Here is a 13275-nt window from a genome sequence, read left to right as displayed (position 1 = left end):
TAGTAACTTATGTTCCATAGCTAACCTGCTGGTTATGTCAAAATATAATTATAGCTCTATATAATATAATTATATCTCATACCAAAATCAGCTGTGAGCCAAGTGACATGACTGAGGCAATAAAGTCAGCCCCCAGGTCACTATAGTAAAAGCCAGCAAAATTGTCTGGCTTTTAGCGATGATTATAATTATTTTATATGATTTATATATTATTTATATAATTATTACCCAAAACGTCCCCTGAACGGCCACTGCAAACTTCCCCATGGACGTATTTTGTGTAGCAGTAGGTTTTCAATAGCAGAGTCATATTCATCACCACCAAATGCTGTGCCCTCCTCCACAAGAGATCTGCATGATGTGAAATGAGGTTTTATGTAGAAAGCTGAATTTTCCACAATCTCTGGTTTTTGGAGAAGGCTTTCACACTTTCATATGCTGCCGTGATGAGCTGACCAGGACCCTGGTGGAGCTTCAGGTTAAGGATGTTCAGTTCCTGTGTTATGTCCACTAGGAATGCAAGGTCCATGACCCATTTAGGATCATCAAATTCAGGAACATCCATTTTGCCATTTTCCATGAATCTCTTCACCTCTGGTCTTAACTCAAAAAATCTCTTCAGGACATTCCCCTGCTAAAGTAAAGTACATTGCCATATGTTGACTCAATTTCTTCTAAAAAGGTCAGAAACTAGAGGTGTTATAAACTCCTTAATCTGGTATATTTGATACATTTCAGGACAACAGATATGACATGTTCATATTTTTTAAGCATTTCCTGCACAGTGCCTGTTGGTGTATAATGCAGTGCAGAACAACTGCTGAATCTGCATTTTTCTTCTTCTAACTTTCTTTTCACTAGCGCTAAAAGTCATTATTTTGCCTGCCATAGACGGGGTGCCATCAGTGGTAATGCCTACCAATCTGTTCCATGGCAAACCAGAACGGTCAATCGAAATATACAGTATCTCACAGAAGTGAGTACACCCCTCACATTTTTGTAAATATTTTATTATATCCTTTCATGTGACAACACTGAAGAAATGACACTTTGCTACAATGTAAAGTAGTGAGTGTACAGCTTGTATAACAGTGCAAATTTGCTGTCCCCTCAAAATAACTCAACACACAGCCATTAATGTCTAAACCGCTGGCCACAAAAGTGAGTACACCCCTAAGTGAAAATGTCCAAATTGGGCCCAAAGGGCCTTTTGTGTGGCCACCATTATTTTCCAGCACTGCCTTATCCCTCTTGGGCATGGAGATCACCAGAGCTTCACAGGTTGCCACTGGAGTCCTCTTCCACTCCTCCATGAGGACATCATGGAGCTGGTGGATGTTAGAGACCTTGCGCTCCTCCTCCTTCCGTTTGAGGATGCCCCACAGATGCTCAATAGGGTTTAGGTACCCTCAGCTTCCTTAGCAAGGCAGTGGTCATCTTGGAGGTGTGTTTAGGGTCATTATCATGAATACTGCCCTGCGGCCCAGTCTCCGAAGGGAGGGGAAGCAGTGTTTTGAAATCGGCCCATCACTATACTGTTGAAAAGTCGTTATTTTGGTTTTTTTGTGCACAAAAAGTATTCTCGTCGCTTTATAATATTAAGGTAGAACTACTGAAGTAGCATGAACTGTTTTAAATATGTTTTTAGTATGGATCTTGAGAGAGTAACCACTGATGGAGAAGAGTATGAGAAGTACCAGGAAAACTAGAGAAAAAACGTGAACGAATCTGTGGCTTTGAACGAAACGTTCATGAAAGTCATTGATTCAGTTATTCATTCATAAATACAGCCACTTGCTTTCATTACAGAATGAATAAATGACTCGATGACTCATGCATTAAGACGGTGACTTACCGCCACCTATTGGCGGTTTTAGTATTTAAACGGATCAATTTTTACGTTTTTATCATCATTGCAAATTTCTCTATTAAACTTTTTTTTAATTTAAAACATTATTAATGTTGTAAAGGTATTTATAAAGATGGAAAAATGCACTGGAAAGTCAATTTAGGGGCAAATATTGTCCTTTAATGGAAAAGGTGCAGTCTAAGTGGGAGAGAGGGGGTACGCAGAAGGATGGTAAATGCCTCAGCAGGTACTCCACTCTAAAAAGTTTGGGAACCACTGCTGTACAGTATACACCGGTGTGGTGACTTACAGCCACACATTCTCCTCAGAACATTAGGTTCATCTGCGCTGAGAAGCCGTACCTATGCACAACCCACGTAAAGATGATCATTTAAAATAACTGCAATTGCAGGTTTCAAAAAGAGATGGCGACAAAGAGGCAAAACTTACAGACTGTAGCTTTAAGTCTGAATTTTCTGTACAAATGGTGAATTAAGTATAGCCTATATAAAACAGTGAAGGGGTGGGCATATGGTTTTCAAAACACAAACATTTCAATGAAAAGGCAATGGAAATAAACTAAATTGCAAAATAACCCTTTTGACCTTTTTAAATAGTTGGAATTAAATTCACCATAATACTTTTACAGCAATTATAAATCTTGATTAAAGTTGGCATACGGAAAACTGAAAACTATAGTCTCTTCTTTCCTATTGTGACATACATTGACTTGATTTTGTCCATTTGGGAATTGATTGGATCATTGGATCATTGTGGTTTGCTTTTGCTGTGATCTCATGTGAGTGGCAGGTTGTCCTGTCCTCACGCCGAAAAATACTGCAAGAGGGAGAAGTTATTTTGATCAAAGATTGAATTTGAATTTTGAAAAATGTGTTAAAAAATAATAATAATGTTGTGCAAGGATAAATTATTTATAAAGAAAAATACTGCAATATTCCATAAAAAAATAAATGTCAATTTATATTTTTATGGTGACTTTAATGTAAGGACAAGGCTGTAATTTTTATTTATAACCACTAGGTGACAGTATTACCTCAACAGTAAATATCACAATAATTAAAAACAGAAGGGACGTGATCTTGGGTATCTAAAATATAAACAACCACAAGATGGCAGTCTAAACCCTGTGATGTACTGCCATCCATTCAGGAGTTTTCCCTGCCTTCGGTCCCAGATGCTGAGATATTCTCTAGAATCCCGGAGATGACAAGCGGTCTAGAGAATGGATAGACGGAAGACTGCAGTCTAGCAACTATTAAAGTAATTCTGTTTTTATAGATAGATGGTATTTGAATTAAAGGTTTGCTATGTGAAAGATTTACATTATGTAACTGTAGAATCTCAGACTAAAATGTCCGGTTTTATGGCACAATTGTTCATCAAAACAATTAAATTATTGTTGTGATAACAGTATTATGGAATAAAACTATGGAGAATTTTTGGTAAGATTGGCAAATCATGTTGACTTGATGCTTCAGCATTCCTGCGAAAGAGCCTGTTTCATTATGTTACCAGTACAATCATGTTAAAACAGTTTTGGAAAGTCCCCAGAGCTCCATAACTGTCATGAGCAGCCAAACCTAAACCAAATATTTTGGGTTTGTTATACTTCCTCATACATAAGTCACATGGTTATAAGAAAGCTCATTAATCATGTGAAAGTTACTTTCATTATGATGAAAATATACCTTATTCCGTTATTCATAATATTTAGTTACAGCCCAGTGTTTTAACATTAATAATCCACAAACACTTCCATTTTACAATGTTTGATGGTCTTCATGCTTTAAAAAATACAAAAAAAATGAAGAAGATGAAGAGCTTATCATGGGAAATTTTGATTTAATTTATACTTTTTTAACTATTAACTTTAATGTTATATTTTTCTATATGTTATACTTTGTCTGTGGTCTTGTGTATATCTAGTTTGGCTCACTCATCAGAAATTAAACACGCTGACATTTCCCACAGAATGCTGACAATAAACTCTCCCTATGGTTTAGTTTCAGAAGCTTGGTGTCTGACAAACAAAACCACAACCATGAACCGGTTATTCTTCTTAAACCACTTTCCAAAACCATCCAATTACAAGATCACATATTGAGTCTCTAGGCAAACTGAAATCTAAACTTTATTAAGTTATATTTAAATTTGTGAAGGAACTTTACATTTGTAGTGAGCAACTGTTTACAACCAGGATCTAATACTTGGAACTAATGACATATATCATAAAATTTATTTATATATTTATTTATATAGCTTTATTTATATAGCCTTAAGGGGAAACTAACAAACTGTTCTACAGTTTTAAGTTTCCGTTTCATTCGTAGCATTGTTTGTGTGAAACATCTGCAACAAACCAGTTTGAAGAAGTTTCCTCTGCTACTGATCTCTCAGTGAGAAAATGGAATTTCTCTGTCATCAGTATCTAGGTAAATTTAAGTTGGTGAAGACTGGAAGACTTTTTGACAAGACTCTTTGAAAGGGACTTCATGGAAAAGAATAAAAAATAACAATGATATATGGATAGTGAAGATTTGTTCCACTTCAAATCCATTACACAATCTATGAAACAATGTATGCCAGATTGTGAAATTATAACAAACATCAATAAGTCAAATGGATGAAATATGCAAAATCAAAAAGGGAACAGGGGGTGTTTAAGGTAATTTAAGTGTAAACAGAACACTGACCTAAATATAAACTCTTTATAACAATCAGCATCATCACAAAGTTAGGAAAGAGCAGAAAGGTGTACTGTTTTATGATCTTGTCACAATATAATGGAGACTTCGCAAAGAGGCTGTTATTGAAGGGTGGGGGACTTACAATTATATAGAAAACTTACAGTCTGAAAACATTTGCATCACATTTACAGTATAAGACTTTATAGAACGAAGGGAAAAACCAAGTGTTTAAGGGCTGCAGAGTGGAAAAAATGGTCATGGAAAACTAAATGTAAGTGGATCTGAAAATCTAAAACCAAAACTGCATTCAAGGTTCAAGATATTTCCCCAATCCATTAAACCACCAACAGCACCCAGTAACATATCTATTTCAAAAACACAAACTGGTAACAGTTCTCGAAGTGCACCCAGTTTACAGCTGGCTCTTTAATCCCTCACAGCGAAGTGTAGTGTCAGCTGTCTATCCTTATCCTTACCTTCTTGAAGTTAAACAAAAGCGACTACCACTGTGCACAATCTGGGAAAAGGAGCTATCTGAAGATCAAATTGATTGGGAGACTGTATGGAGTAATATTTTCTGTGCATCAAAAAACTCTGAACCACCAATTAATTCATTTTAAATTTTGCAACAGGTTATACTGTATACTAAAAGAAGCATATCCTCATTAAATTATCTCCAAATCCCCAGTGAAGTTTTTGTCCTTATCAACAAGTGTGAACATTTGTGTGGGAATGTGAAAAGGTTTATGAGTTTTGGGAGAAGACTTCATCTACATTGTCTGATATATATAGGACAAAAATCCCAACGCAACCAGCTGCTCTACTTCTTAATAACCTCTACTTCAAATTTTGGTTTAACAGAGAGACAAAGGAAGATCTGGCTAGCAGGTCTAAAATCTGCCGAAAAGATAATTGTGCAAAGATGGCTTCCTCATATTTTATCTGTGCGACACTACTAGTTTCATGACATAGTAATGCTGGAACTTTCAACAGTCTGAATAAATAAGGGCAGATCGTCAACTCATGAGGCATGGAAAGCTACTGCAGATGAACTGACAGAAAGGCTTCAAGATGGAAGAGTTTAAATTGGATATAATTTGGACTTTATTTCCTTTACTTATACATACTGCAATCTCTCTCTCTCTCTCTCTCTCTCTCTCTCTCTCTCTCTCTCTGTTATTATTTTTTATGGCATACTTTTATTTAACTTTTCCAGTTTTTTTATTTTATTAATTTATGTATTTGTTTTCCTTTTAAAGATTTAATATATGTTATAATGATGTGACAAAAAATGTTTTGGAGTAGATGCAGATATTCTAGCCAATGAGAGTAGATTCTTTTTTGTTATGTCATTGGTTTCTAGGTAAATTGGAGTTGGTCATTCGTAAACAGGAAAATAGAATGGAGAACTGAACTGACCAATGTTTAAATCTATTCAAGGAAACTACAATATTAAAGCAGTTAAAGTAAGTTAATTAAAATGCAGTTATGGAGACTACATTTGAATTCAACTCTCAGTGGCCATTTCTAACTTTAGAACCAAGATTGGCTTATGAAATGGTATGGGAAACAATTCACCGTATTTCTATGTACAGTGCTTGAATGTGTGCCAGTAATTGCTGCAACAATGTGAAATAAACAAAAAATAAATGATCTTGGCCCATTCACATGACTCATTGTTTTGATGTGTGATAATATATTGTTTCCTATGTTTTGTAATAACATTATTTGCAATGGTGTGTATGCTAATTTATTCCTAATGGTAATTTATTTATTTTATATGTGACTGTATATGTGCAGTTAATTTCTTGTATATGTGATAGTGATGTATAAATACAAACACATCATTCTTTTAAGGATAAGCTTGTGGTGAAACCAACTAGGTAACAGTTAGGTTAAACCAGTTTGGAAATGTCCTTAGAGTCATACAAACAACTGAACCAAAGTCAGCATGCCTTAGATATTCTAATATTGAAAAAGTAAAAAACATCATTAGGTCTTTTTTAATATAGAGAAAATAACTCTTAAGTTGCTGATAACATGCCTTTTATCATATTCAACTATTCAAAACATAAATAAAACATAAAACTTATTAACCTTTATAACATAATGCTACAGACAATCAGTGCTATTGTCTGGGTGTGGCCTGGTGAGACCAAGCCTGGAAGTTAAACCAGTATGTAAAATCCCCAAATCTACATGGCAGTCATAAACACAGACAAACTTGCATAACATATTTAGATCTGTGATATTTCATATTTCCTCAAACAATAGTGAACATCCTGATGTTAAAACCAAAGTTCCCTAATCATGTGAAAGTAACTCTCATTTTGGTTTTACTTGGCTGCATTATATTTAACTGTTCTAAACATTATGTTACAGAAGCACTAATATTATTATTATAGCAAAATATAAGGATAGAGTGACTGTATAACATCAGACTGATTAGAGGCATTACCAATGTATTTGAGAGACTGCAACATTATTGTAACTCTTCATCTGTAAAGATCAACTACAGTATAAATTCAGTCATATGGTACAGTGAGATCATTTAATGTATTGATCTCTGTTCTACACAAAACATGATGACTGTGTCATAATTCATCACACCTTTTGATAACACACTGAATAGATATTATTACAAACATTATGGATTTTATGTCAGTTATGTAATTTAGGTAATGTAAGTGCATTTTCTAATGTGTCATCTGTAGCCTGTGTAACTGTAATTACAGTGGGTACGGAAAGTATTCAGACCCCCTTAAATTTTTCACTCTTTGTTATATTGCAGCCATTTGCTAAAATCATTTAAGTTCATTTTTTTTTCCTCATCAATGTACACACAGCACCCCATATTGACAGAAAAACACAGAATTGTTGACATTTTTGCAGATTTATTAAAAAAGAAAAACTGAAATATCACATGGTCCTAAGTATTCAGACCCTTTGCTCAGTATTTAGTAGAAGCACCCTTTTGATCTAATACAGCCATGAGTCTTTTTGGGAAAGATGCAACAAGTTTTTCACACTTGGATTTGGGGATCCTCTGCCATTCCTCCATACAGATCCTCTCCAGTTCTGTCAGGTTGGATGGTAAACGTTGGTGGACAGCCATTTTTAGGTCTCTCCAGAGATGCTCAATTGGGTTTAAGTCAGGGCTCTGGCTAGGCCATTCAAGAACAGTCACGGAGTTGTTGTGAAGCCACTCCTTCGTTATTTTAGCTGTGTGCTTAGGGTCATTGTCTTGTTGGAAGGTAAACCTTCGGCCCAGTCTGAGGTCCTGAACACTCTGGAGAAGGTTTTCGTCCGGGATATCCCTGTACTTGGCCGCATTCATCTTTCCCTCGATTGCAACCAGTCGTCCTGTCCCTGCAGCTGAAAAACACCCCCACAGCATGATGCTGCCACCACCATGCTTCACTGTTGGGACTGTATTGGACAGGTGATGAGCAGTGCCTGGTTTTCTCCACACATACCGCTTAGAATTAAGGCCAAAATGTTCTATCTTGGTCTCATCAGACCAGAGAATCTTATTTCTCACCATCTTAGCAAACTCCATGCGGGCTTTCATGTGTCTTGCACTGAGGAGAGGCTTCCGTCGGGCCACTCTGCCATAAAGCCCCGACTGGTGGAGGGCTGCAGTGATGGTTGACTTTCTATAACTTTCTCCCATCTCCCAACTGCATCTCTGGAGCTCAGCCACAGTGATCTTTGGGTTCTTCTTTACCTCTCTCACCAAGGCTCTTCTCCCCCGATAGCTCAGTTTGGCCGGACGGCCAGCTCTAGGAAGGGTTCTGGTCGTCCCAAACGTCTTCCATTTAAGGATTATGGAGGCCACTGTGCTCTTAGGAACCTTAAGTGCAGCAGAATTTTTTTTGTAACCTTGGCCAGATCTGTGCCTTGCCACAATTCTGTCTCTGAGCTCTTCAGGCAGTTCCTTTGACCTCATGATTCTCATTTGCTCTGACATGCACTGTGGGCTGTAAGGTCTTATATAGACAGGTGTGTGGCTTTCCTAATCAAGTCCAATCAGTATAATCAAACACAGCTGGACTCAAATGAAGGTGTAGAACCATCTCAAGGATGATCAGAAGAAATGGACAGCACCTGAGTTAAATATATGAGTGTCACAGCAAAGGGTCTGAATACTTAGGACCATGTGATATTTCAGTTTTTCTTTTTTAATAAATCTGCAAAAATGTCAACAATTCTGTGTTTTTCTGTCAATATGGGGTGCTGTGTGTACATTAATGAGGAAAAAAAAATGAACTTGAATGATTTTAGCAAATGACTGCAATATAACAAAGAGTGAAAAATTTAAGGGGGTCTGAATACTTTCCGTACCCACTGTATTTCAGCAACAAGGGTGATTTGAAACACGTATCTTGCATTGTTTGATATTGAATTAACTGAATGTTAAAAGTACTAAAGTGAAAGATCATACTGTTGTGTTTCGGTGATTAAATCAAATGTTCTCATTATATATCTCAACAATCTTGTGTTTTGAAACAGTGATTATGTAGAATTAAAAATTTTACAACTAGAATGAAAGCATGAGATCAGGTTTTACAGTTTTTTTCAATTGCTAACATACTTTTGTCCAATCTTTAGTCACATTTTCATAACTCTAAACACATTTAGCACAACATCCGTCTGTTGTGACCATACCATTACAGTTTTTCTCATTTGCTAAGACACACTAAATTAAACTAGGATCCACTTGATCTTCATCATCACATTCTTAGCACAGCAGAAGTTTTCTCTTGCAAAAGCCTTAACATTTTTTCATTTGTTTCACACATTTTTCACACCCTTTGTCAAAACAGTTACCACAGATCTCATTGAAAGACCCCAAACTCTATTGGATTCACTGCATTGAAACTCTGACATCGTAAAGGAGGCAATATTCCAGTATGTGCAGGTACAGTTTTGTTATTTATGTGATGAAGCTGGTTTCAACCTCTGTAAAGTGAGGAGACGCGGGAGGAACATCATTGGGCAGAGGGCCACTGTTACAGTGCCAGGTCCGAGGGGTGCCAATATCACCATATGTGCTGCCATCTCCAATGATGGTGTCCTTTGCCACATACCAGCTATCAGCCCATACGATACAGAACGCCTCATCACATTTCTTGATGCACTGAATGAAAGAATGTTTCCACCCGAAGAGAGGGCTGTTGAGGCCTGGCATGACTCTGTATGTCATCATTTGGGACAATGTTGCCTTCCACCACTCTCGTCTTGTGAATGAATGGTTTGCAGCACAGCCTCGTATGATGCAATTCCTCCCTGCATACTCTCCTTTTCTGAACCCAATCTAGGAGTTCTTCTCTGCTTGGAGATGGAAAGTGTATGATCACCGGCCATATGAGCAGATGTCCCTCCTGTAGGCAATGAATGCAAGTTGCCTGGCAATAGGTGCAGAGGACTGTCAGGGATGGATACGTCATGCACAGAGGTATTTCCCTCGCTGCATTGCAAGGGAAAACATTCAATGCGACATTGATGAGAACTTGTGGCATGATCGTCAGGAGCGAATGGACTAAATGTGAAGTTCTGAGTATCTAAACATATATTAAGATTCCCGCGTGTGCGTGTTCCAGCATTTCATATTGATAGCTGTATTTTGTTGTCCATTGTGTAATGATTGGTCAAAACAATAAATTGATTTGACCAAGTTGTGGTGTTTGGAAACTTTTGCTTATGTTGCATGTTTTTAATGTTTTGTGAGTGTTCGAGCATTTTGCAAATAGTCATTTTGCCCATTGAGCTCCAGATTTAGCCTTTTGTTTTAACTGTTTTGAAAATGTGATGTCAGAGTGGACAAATGTGTTTAAGTAATCGAGTAACTGTTTCTAAAATGCTTAAATTCTTTTCATTTAACCCCATACCAAAATCATGGATCTTTCTCATCTTATTTGCAGAATTTGGCTTATGTCAAAACTCTACACACAAGCCAATCACACATAGAACTTGGAGATTACAGTAGGTTTTTTTTTTTTTTCCTCCAATTGTTAACAAGTGTTTACCAATACTTAAAGTACTTTTTCTAACCTCTTAACACGGCATCGCACAATTAGCCAAATGGTTAATTTTCTGCCCAAAACCATACTTTGTTAAATAAACACACTCTACTTTTCAAAATGGTAAAAATCTTTTTCAACACATACTAACTCTATCAAAACACAGCAAACCTGATTCAAAATCGAGTCATTTTGACAAAACATAACACTAGTTTTCTATCCAACATGAACATATAGTCAATCAAAGCGCAATGACTGTCAAAATACTAACAGTTGAAGGCATTATGAAAACTGCATTTATTTGTCGTGTTTCATTTCTACCTGCAGAAAATTTGAAATCCATAGTTTTTAAAATTCAGTTTCCTTTTACTGTAGTAAAAGTATAATGCATGTAAGCCATTCTATATTTTTGGTTGAGTGTTGAATGTGTGCATTCTTGGCAACAGAAGTGAGTCATTATTTTATAAAATGTGCAGTAGAAAAAGAGAAGAAAGTAACAGAATTGCTCAGGGCAGCTACTGGTCAAATGCGTCCCCTATGCAGAACTTCATTTGCCCCCTTGGTTGAAATCTCTTTCTGGGGGTGGGTGTGTGGTATTGATGTTGCCCCCATAGAGGGTGGGTGCCCCCTTGGTATAGTGCCCTGTGCAGACCACATATTTTGTAAATATGGAACAGTGGTAGTGGAGTCGTTGTAGTAAAATCATTGTAGTATGAAGCTTTTACTAAAATGAAAACATGAAATTGCTGCCATTGATCAACAACAAATCCAACATACATGGTCTTTGGTTATTATGGAAGCTTTTTTCCACCACAGAATAAAAAAGCATAAAAGGTAATTGTGACTTTTTATCAAAAAATATTTTTTATTTTGCAATTGTGAGTTTACATCTCACAATTCTGACTTTTTTCCCCTCAGAATTGTGAGATATAAACTAAATGAGAGAAAAAAGTCAGAATTGTGAAATAAAAACTCACAATTACCTTTTTTATTTTCCATTTATGGCAGAAATAAGCTACATGTGTAAGGGTGAAAATCATAGAGATGCACAGTCCAGCACACATTCTTCCTCCTCTCCTCCATCTGTTCTTCTCCCTTACCTAGATATTATTTTCTCTCTGCTCCTCTGTGTTGTTCTTCATACACACTGAACAAATCCGATTCAAAGAGTCCTATTTTACTGTGTGTGTACTGTATTTTTACTGTGTAATGAAAATAAATTCAAAACCTGACTATGCCTCCAACTGAGATTGGAATCTGCTATTTCTAAATATTTAAGTGATCTGCTAATTAAAAATGCTTATCAGTTGTTTCAGTATTTGTTTTATATTTTTTCCAGTACTTTTCCAGTACTGCTGTTGTTGCAAAAGTAGATTTTTATCCTATATTTAAAGAATGGAACATTAGATCTTCAATTCTGACTTGCTGTGTTTAAGCATTTGCAAATAAGATGAGAAAGATCCATGATTTTGGTATGAGGTAAGCTTATATGAAAAGAAAATGTAAGCATTTTAGAAACATGTTAATTGACTGCATTTTTGTGTGAAAACGACATGAATTGTGTTAATGGTATGACCACAACAGACGGATGTTCTGCTAAATGTGTTTTTGAAAATGTGAACTACAGATTGTATTTTAGCAATTGAAAAAAACTGTAACAACTCACATCTATGCCAAAATGAAACACTGCAATCAAAACTTAACGCTCCTTTCTAAAAATGAAATTCTTGCAACAAAACCATACACACAAGCACCATTTGAATTACTCTTTCATATCACCAGCAACACACTGATGGGCTTTATATAAAACACTGCAGTCTTTGTGTTTCTATTTTTATTCTCATTTTCTCAGACTCAGTCTTCTGTAAAACTCAAAAGTAGAATTTCTGCAGTAATCAAACAAGAGTTTTTACAAAAAACAAACATTCTTACAGAAATAAAGCAAAATAAAATCACAAATCATCAAATTTAGCAACAAAACAAAAGTAAAAAACAAAACAAAAAAAAAACCAAAAAAAAAAACAATTACTTGATAAATTGCTATTGGGGGAAAAAAAAACATATACTTGTTTTGTGTGTGCGTGTGTGTGTGTGTGTATGTGTATGTGGTGGAGGGCTGGCGGTGGGGCTTATGGATCCCGCCTTCTGTTCGGATCTGGCCACAAGACCTCGTCAACATCACAGGCGATGTCCTCGCGGGCTAGGCATCGGGAAAAATATCGCCTTGTGTGCCGAATCCACCCTTGGATTGATCCCACCTCAATGTCTCCGCATGCCTCTTCCATTGCTTGCAGAAGAGTCGTGTGGGCGTGTGGTTGCCGATCATATACTTTCAACCGCCACGCTGAAAAGAATTCCTCAATTGCATTTAGAAAGGGGCTGTAAGGAGGCAGGTATAAAAGTGTGAAATGGTTATGGTTGTTGAACCAATCTCGGACCAGAGCAGCCCGGTGGAAACTAACATTATCCCAGATGACAACAAACCTGGGCTGCTGTGGTCTGTCCTGCACAACTGCATGTAGTGCATCTAGAAATGCAATGATCTGTCCTGTATTGTAGAGACCTAGAGTGGCATGGTGATGCAGGACTCTTTGGACACTAATTGCAGCACACAAGGTGATATTTCCCCCATGCTGCCCAGGGACATTTACAACAGCCCTTTGTCCAACTATGTTATGGCCCCGACGCCTGGTTT

The sequence above is a fragment of the Ctenopharyngodon idella genome, chromosome 8, assembly GCF_019924925.1.
Source record: "Ctenopharyngodon idella isolate HZGC_01 chromosome 8, HZGC01, whole genome shotgun sequence".
Taxonomy (NCBI): Eukaryota; Metazoa; Chordata; class Actinopteri; order Cypriniformes; family Xenocyprididae; genus Ctenopharyngodon; species Ctenopharyngodon idella.
This window is presented reverse-complemented; position numbering follows the sequence as displayed.